Raw genomic sequence first — 6,572 nt, 5'->3', positions numbered from 1 at the left:
TTTTTTTTTTTGAATGTGTCACTTTTCTCCACAAAAGCAAGAGTAGTCATACCTGATGTATTTATTTGGGTAAGCATTTTTAGAAATAACTCATTAATTTAATAATAAAAAAAGAGCTTTGTTCTCCTCCAAATACCAAGATAAAAATGTTTGAAAAGTGAGCGGTTAATGTGCTACACCCAGTTTTCTTTGCTCAGTCTCACCATGGAGACGTGCGGATGTGACACTTCTTATTTAACTCAGACCGTGCTCTGACGGAGACTCACCTCTTTTGTTTCATTGTGATTAATTATTACGGGAAGTAGTCTTTTCTAGGTCAAAATAACAAAATGATATGTTTTAGATCAGACAAGTAATTGAATAAAGCGTCTCCTGATGGGCACTCATCTGGTTGTGTTTGCTCTCGCAAAGGACTGCTCTCGTTCCACTGAGGTTATCTCCCAAAACAATTTTAATGCAATCAAGCCTAAAGTTAAAGAACACAGTGAAAATAAACCAACGTGACAGCCATACAGCAGTATTTCTGACATGTCTGTCAGCGTGGAGAAAAGATTTATTTATTAGGAGCCGCTTTTGTTTCATGTCTTATAATATTCGCCTCCTTAAGGAGAAAAACATGAACACCTTGAAACTGATGGGATCCCGTTTGACAGCGGAGGGGCTTTTTCAGTGCGCTCCATCTTCTTCATTCTATTTAGCAGCACCAACTGCAAAGTTATGTTGTAGAGTGACTAAGAAGCTCTGCAAAAATTACTACTTTCATAAACAAGACACTTTAAGGATATCTGGAATGTTATTGTGTCCACTCCCTGTTCAGTCTGTTGCAGCCGGGATGAGATGTTTACAAGTGCCGAGGTTCAGATGAACATGTTGTTTGGTTGGTGTCATCGCCCGCAGCCGTTTAGGACATTACAAAATCACCCGTGAATTTAGCAAATATCATGAATCGATAATCAAACGTTTTTGGCCCGACAGCCAGCCTGATAACGCGCGCTGGCACACCAAGACTCCATAAAGCTTGTTGTATTTTAAAGGGCAACCGCTTTGAACTAGCCACAACCCCGGGCTGTTTTCTGATGTGTGCTCAGTAGAGATAGCGCAGCACTCCCTCCGCTCACGTCAACGTGTACATCAGCACATGATGTGCAAAAATCCATAGAAATACAATCTGGCAGCATGCCAGTGTGGATTGTCATTACACCAGACTCTAACACCAGACAAGTCTGAAATCATTGCACACATGAATACCCAATTAAGACTGCCTGGAAACGGTTTGCATCTTTCCCAAAGCGAGGCCATCATGCTGTGGGTTTATGGTTTCAATTATTTAACCCTTCCCTGCATCCTGATCGCTGCAGAGGGGCAGCTATTCAGAAGACATTATTTTATTTGAATGTGATCATGTGAAATGGATCCAGTATTCGTGGATTCGTGGCTTCAAGTTACTTGCAGAAAATCTGCCTATTTGCAAATTGTTTGTAAACCCTCCAAATTAGTTGTAAGAAAATGCAGTTTGAGAAGTCTGAACAACTTGGAACGACCCTACTTGACATGCTGCTGGCTGGCCTTTCCAAAGCAGCCAATCCAGCAGCACCGTTCATTTTCCTTGGCAGTGATTGGCTGTAGCCCCAAGAGCGGAAATAAGGCAGACTGCAGATGTTAGCTTCCGTGATAATGCCAAAACGGTTTTCATTTTCTGTATTAGTCCATATTGGGATATATTTAGTGTTTAAGCTATTAAAATAGGCAGTTAAGCATTTTTAAAGGGGGCTCTCAAGTATTCACAGATTTCAGCTGCTTTTGGCCGGATTTGGTCCATTCTGAATAGTTTTGTTTTACCAAAATTAAAAAAGAAATATTCCTTAAATCTCAGACTTTCTCTTAGATATCCTCTCATCAGCACAGAACATTCAGCTCAAGTCAGAAAACTCAAGCTGTCTTACATTTTACTAGAGAACTTCAAATATAATCTAGATTCCTTAGTCCTGCTGAGGAATCTATGGATGAAATATTAATTTCAACATTATTATCAGCCACTTGTGGCTGTATTTTCTTAGAGTGCTTATACAATACACATAATACAGGGTGGTGAACAACTCTCCTTTACCAGACCTGCAAATAAGCAACAGAAAACACATTTGGGACTCAACCAATTTTCTTTATTGCAAGTACTATTTTCGTCCCTGATGGAATAGCGCCCTGGGCAGTGAGCCACATCACCCATATCAAAAACCACTACTGTTTTTCACTCACATTTTGACTGTTACTATGAATATATTATTCTGGAACATGCTTTATGTTTGTAAAGGCAGTAAAAAAAAAAAGTATTATTGTTTTTAAACTGAAAGGAAAGATGCTCAAGTAACAAGATATTGAGGAAGCTGTGCATGTACCTAACAGATCTCCAGGTGAGACAAAGCAGAAAGAGCTGTTCACACAAAGAACTTTGGAATATCAATTAACAAGTAATAACTAGTGTAACTGGTAAATTAAACATTTTGATCATTAATCTGTTTGTCAAAGTAAGCATCATGCATCGCTGGTTGCACCTCAACGTAAAATTTTGACATTATTGTTTATTGTTGCAAAAAAACACTTGTACAACCATAAATATTGGTGTATATATGTCAAGTAAAGCACTTAACTTACTATGCCTGGCACCAAACAGTATTTTATTTTATTTTTTGCAGATTAAACTAATAATTACAGTTACTACATTTTTAAATCAATCACATAAAGATCTACAGGTGAGGTTATGGAGCTAAAATCTAAATTAAAGGGTCCATAAATGTCACTTAAAAAAAAGAAAGTTTAGGGTTGTTTAGATAATTAAAGATACTCAAAAATATTAAGATGCTGAAGAATTTAATGATTTTTTGTTGTTGTTCTATAATTCAGTTCAAAAGAGGGAAGAAGAGATGTGTTGAGATAAGGGAAGCTGAATGAGGGAATATGTATCTGTAAAAGAGATTGAGATGTCTAGAACAGTTATTTTAAGTAAATTGGACTAGCAAATGTTAAAATATGAGGCAAATGTTACAGTTTTCACTCAGTTATTCAAGTCAGTTCAATTCAGAAATACTTTATTGATCACAAACGGAAAAATTAAATGTTGAATTTGTGACAGGCATGTTTCTGTTTATGGAAAAAAAAAAGAGAGAAATATTTATTTATTTATTTATTTACTGCCAATAGATGATGATTGATTAATTATGTGGTAAACATTGATCCTTATGGTTTTAAAGAGGCTACGCCTTTGCCATTTCACAGAACGTGTGTCAAACGCATCACCCACCTGACCGTTTTTGATCAGGTCAGCCCACATGCTGGTGCCGTCTCCTCCTCTCATCAACACGTTGTAGATGAAAAAGTAGGTTCCTGGAATCTTACAGGTGAACGTGCCCGTGGCGCCCTCGTAGTTCCCCCCGATGTTAGTCACCACATCGTCGAATCGCAGAATGTCGTAGCCTTCTTGGGGGTTTCGTAGTCCTGCGTAAAACGCCACTCGAGGAGTGGTGTTGTAGGTGGTTGTGCTAACCGCTCCGAGGATCCCCGTCCGAACTATGTCTCTGCTGTCCCCCGGCGGCCCTCTTGGGCCCGGTGGACCCGGTTCTCCAGGAGGTCCAGGAGGCCCAGGTTTGCCCGGACGTCCTGGTTTTCCCTGTGGGCCGTTTGTGCTGTACGTAGGCAGCGAAGGGCCGATGCTGTGGTCACTCAGGTCTTCCTCATTGTCCACCAGGAAGCCACTGGTTGACGTGTCCGTGTGGATCCCCGTTCCGGCGGTGCCCGTGCTGGGGAAGGGGTCGCACACCATCCGGCAGGTGCCCAGCATCTCATAGTGGCTCGCGCTGTCATCTGTGCCACCAGCACCCACAGAGCTGACGAGCACAGGGATGAGGACCACCAGGACCAGGACCAGCATGACCCCCACTGCAGCTGCCACCAGGGTCTTCCGCCCGATGCTCAGCCTGGGAAGGGGCTGCGCTGCCAGCCTGGAGCTCTCCGGGGCAGAAATGGTGACTGTGGGGCGTGCGTCCACCCGGCAGAACACAGACACGAGGAGGATCTCCGATGGTGGAGATGATGCTCAGGGGGGAGAGCCGCTGCGAGTCTGCAATTGTGTGACAGAGATGTGCAGGAGTGGGGGGAGAGAGAGAGAGGGAGAGAGAGAGAGCGAGCAAGAGGAGGAAGGGACCAGAGTGAGCAAAAGGAGAGAAAGAAACTGAGAGGAGGAGGAGAGAGAGAGAGGGGAAAAAAAGAAGTAGGGAGGAATGTGTTAACAATAAACAGAGGGGAGCAGTTTTCTACATGCAGATGTGCAAAACTATTAACGATATGAAGGAGAAGAACATAATTAAATAATTTATCCTCACTGAATGCATGAAAGAACGATAAACAATATGAAGGACATGTTAACTTGGATAAATAGTAGATGGCATTTTTTTTTTTTCTGGGTCGGTTTTTCTCTGTGGCAAACATGGCCTTGCTAAAGTATTCATACCCTTCAAACTTTTTCACATTTTGTCATGCTACTGTCACAAACTTCAATCTATTTTATTGGCATTTTAGGAAGTAGACCAACTCCACCCCCCTGTAAACTCCACTCAGCTCAGGGTCTGTTGACAAGACAATTATTCGTCACGCACTCAAATTAAATTTGAAAGAGTGCAAGAATAAATGTGACATGTGACACAACAAGAAAAAGCGCCAGAACTGAAGTGTTTTTGACAGCATGCAGTGTGTGGAGGAAACCTAACATTTCACCTTAAAGATACCATTGTGAAACGTGGTGGTGGCAGCATCATGCTGTGGGGATTGTTCTCTTCGACACGGAAAGGGAAGTTGGTCATCGTTGATCGGGGAAATGGATGAAGCTAGGATCAGGGCAGTTTTGTAAAAATGACAAAATAGAAGAAGTTGCTCAAGACTTGAGTCTGCATAGGTGGAGGTCTGCCTTCGAACAAATACCGCTAGAGACATAAAAGAAGTCCAGTCTAACTTAAGCTGATCTGTTTTGTAAAAGAGAACAAGGAATTATTTCATTCGCTTGCTTTTCGAGGCATTTTGTGTTAAATTTATTATAAGAATGAGGAGTGAGAAGCACAATTACTGAATCCAGGCGAACAGTGTGTGGTCAGACTAAGCTCTGAACCTCACCACACTGTCAAACCTTCAAAAAGGGGAAGCAATTAAAAGTCTGCTCCATGCTCGACTGGTCTCGTAATTCAATTAGTTGTGAAAAATTGCCATTTGTTTAATTTTTCACATCCAGAGGCTGTTCCAGAATTAAACATAAAAAGTGGTTTATATTTTCATAATGCACCAAATGTCATCAGACTGTGACATTTTCGCACTGCAGATTGTCCACTTAGTGCCCTGAATTCATAACAGAACCATATCGCAGTGAAACAGTGCTTTGGTAAAATATTCACACTCTTGTCATGTTACAAAAACAGTCATATTTGATGGAGAACATATTGCTGCACATTCTTGGTTAGATCTAGGCTTAAATGTAATATTAGACGGTTTAGGAGAACATATTAAAGACATTCCTTGGTCTGCCAGTCCGTACATTAAACCTCTGCTAGAAATCCTGCTTGAATTGTTTGACACACCAAAAGCACCAAACGCACAATTTAAACCATACTGAGAACTTTACTTAGTTTTACAAAACCCTTGCTAAGAAAAAATAAGAACTAAATGTTCTTATAATGTGCAGACGTCCGAATTCTCAAATTACATTTTCTACAGGCTTGATTGGGTTTTCAAATGAACATTGTTATTTTAAAATGTACATTTCTGCAACATAATGTGACATTCGAATGCATAAATTTAAAATACTGAGCAGCTGAGTCCATCTTACCAGGAAACTCCAGCAGCTATTGTACACTAAATGACCAAAAAGTCATTTCTGTTGAAACCTGGAATAATTTTGGCCAATGAATATATTGCTATGTTCAACACAATTTAGCTAAAACAAAAACTTTTCTTTAAAGATGATCTGCTCTTTAAGGTTTTTCAGCACAAGCAGAGTCGAATTCCAGATAATAAAAGAACAACCCCTAATGGCAATACTGAGTTCCAGAAATTTTCTCTTGCACTGTAATTAAAAAAAAAAAAAAAACTCCTGCTCTCTTATTGCGTAACAGTTAACAAAATATGACTATAATTGGTGTTCTTGTGCCATGTTTTCCATTAAAAGAGTTCCTGGGAACAGATAAGAGTGAAGGGTCTTATATAATCGGGTGTTGCATCCCAACAAGAGTCCCTGCAGTGGTTTTAACAGCCAAATTAATTAGGAGCATGACAAAGCCATCTGGAGGCAATCCTTTACGTTACATTTATGTTTCTTTTTTAGAATCTTTGCTTTTAACTCGCTGGCAGTGATACTTCAATCGGAACTTTTGTTTTGCATCCATCATCAGTTTGGCGCCATTACAGGATAAATTAGTTTGACGAAGGATATTTATAGCAGCTGAATTCGGTTCCAGGAGCTTCCCTTTTTGAATCTGGTCTCACTGTCGTGGCCTATCCGGACACTGAATGCTTTGCTAAAAATGTTTTCATCATGA

The 6,572-nt window shown here is 40.4% G+C and overlaps 1 pseudogene; it reads right to left on the bottom strand.

The window, feature by feature from the left end:
* Positions 1–3,163: 3,163 nt before the first annotated feature.
* LOC106941914 (C1q-related factor pseudogene) lies at positions 3,164–4,417 on the bottom strand (annotated as a pseudogene).
* Between the last annotated feature and the right edge of the window lie 2,155 nt (positions 4,418–6,572).

This window comes from Poecilia latipinna, unplaced genomic scaffold (genome assembly GCF_001443285.1).
Source record: "Poecilia latipinna isolate Pla-1442-1.1 unplaced genomic scaffold, P_latipinna-1.0 Scaffold3933, whole genome shotgun sequence".
NCBI lineage: Eukaryota > Metazoa > Chordata > Actinopteri > Cyprinodontiformes > Poeciliidae > Poecilia > Poecilia latipinna.
Note: the sequence above shows the minus strand (reverse complement) of the source record. Positions and strands in the feature narration are given on the sequence as shown.